This window comes from Octodon degus, unplaced genomic scaffold (assembly GCF_000260255.1).
Source record: "Octodon degus isolate 3935 unplaced genomic scaffold, OctDeg1.0 scaffold00225, whole genome shotgun sequence".
Taxonomy (NCBI): Eukaryota; Metazoa; Chordata; class Mammalia; order Rodentia; family Octodontidae; genus Octodon; species Octodon degus.
In genome coordinates, this window is record NW_004524801.1 from 1,700,925 (window position 1) to 1,701,509 (window position 585).

Genomic DNA, 585 nt, shown 5'->3' on the forward strand with positions numbered 1-585 from the left:
GAGCTTATCAAACATACAAGAGACAAGACAAGGGCCTTTGTTTTCTGGTAGCGCGCTCACTACTCAATGCGTGGCTTTGTGTTTTTCCCACTCCGCATATACTCACCCCCGATCAGTCTACCTTAAAACCTTGCAAAACTGCCTCCGTTGCTCTCTCCCTCTCTCCCTGCCTGTCTTCCTCGCTGGGAAGGAGGCACTGTGAAGAATCAGCGAGACCTGTACCAATAAACCATGGGCTTGTGGCTGAGTTAGATGCTTACTTTCTCTCTCCGAGGTCACAGTTTTTAAACGCCAGGGACCATGGGGCTGGACGCATTCACCCTGGTCTTCCCAAGGGAGGGCAGAGGCCCCTGCCTGAGCCAGCTGGGCGCTAGCGCTGTAGCAGAAGTCGCTGGATTCTCTTCTCACCGGCACCATTCATCCCGTCAGCTCCACACTGAATTTACAGAATAGGTTGCTCGTTCATTCCGTCCTCGCATGTTTCCATTTTAATTAATTATTTATTTATTTATTTGTGGGTGGAGGGGCCAGCTCAGTCCACCAGGGGGCGGGCTGGCTGGCATGTGGTGCTGGGGGATTGAACCG

General features: G+C 52.5%; 1 pseudogene; it reads left to right on the forward strand.

Moving 5' to 3' along the window:
• The first annotated feature begins 300 nt into the window (after positions 1-300).
• The window catches only part of LOC105744098, a 1,856-nt pseudogene continuing 1,571 nt past the window's right edge, over positions 301-585 (forward strand).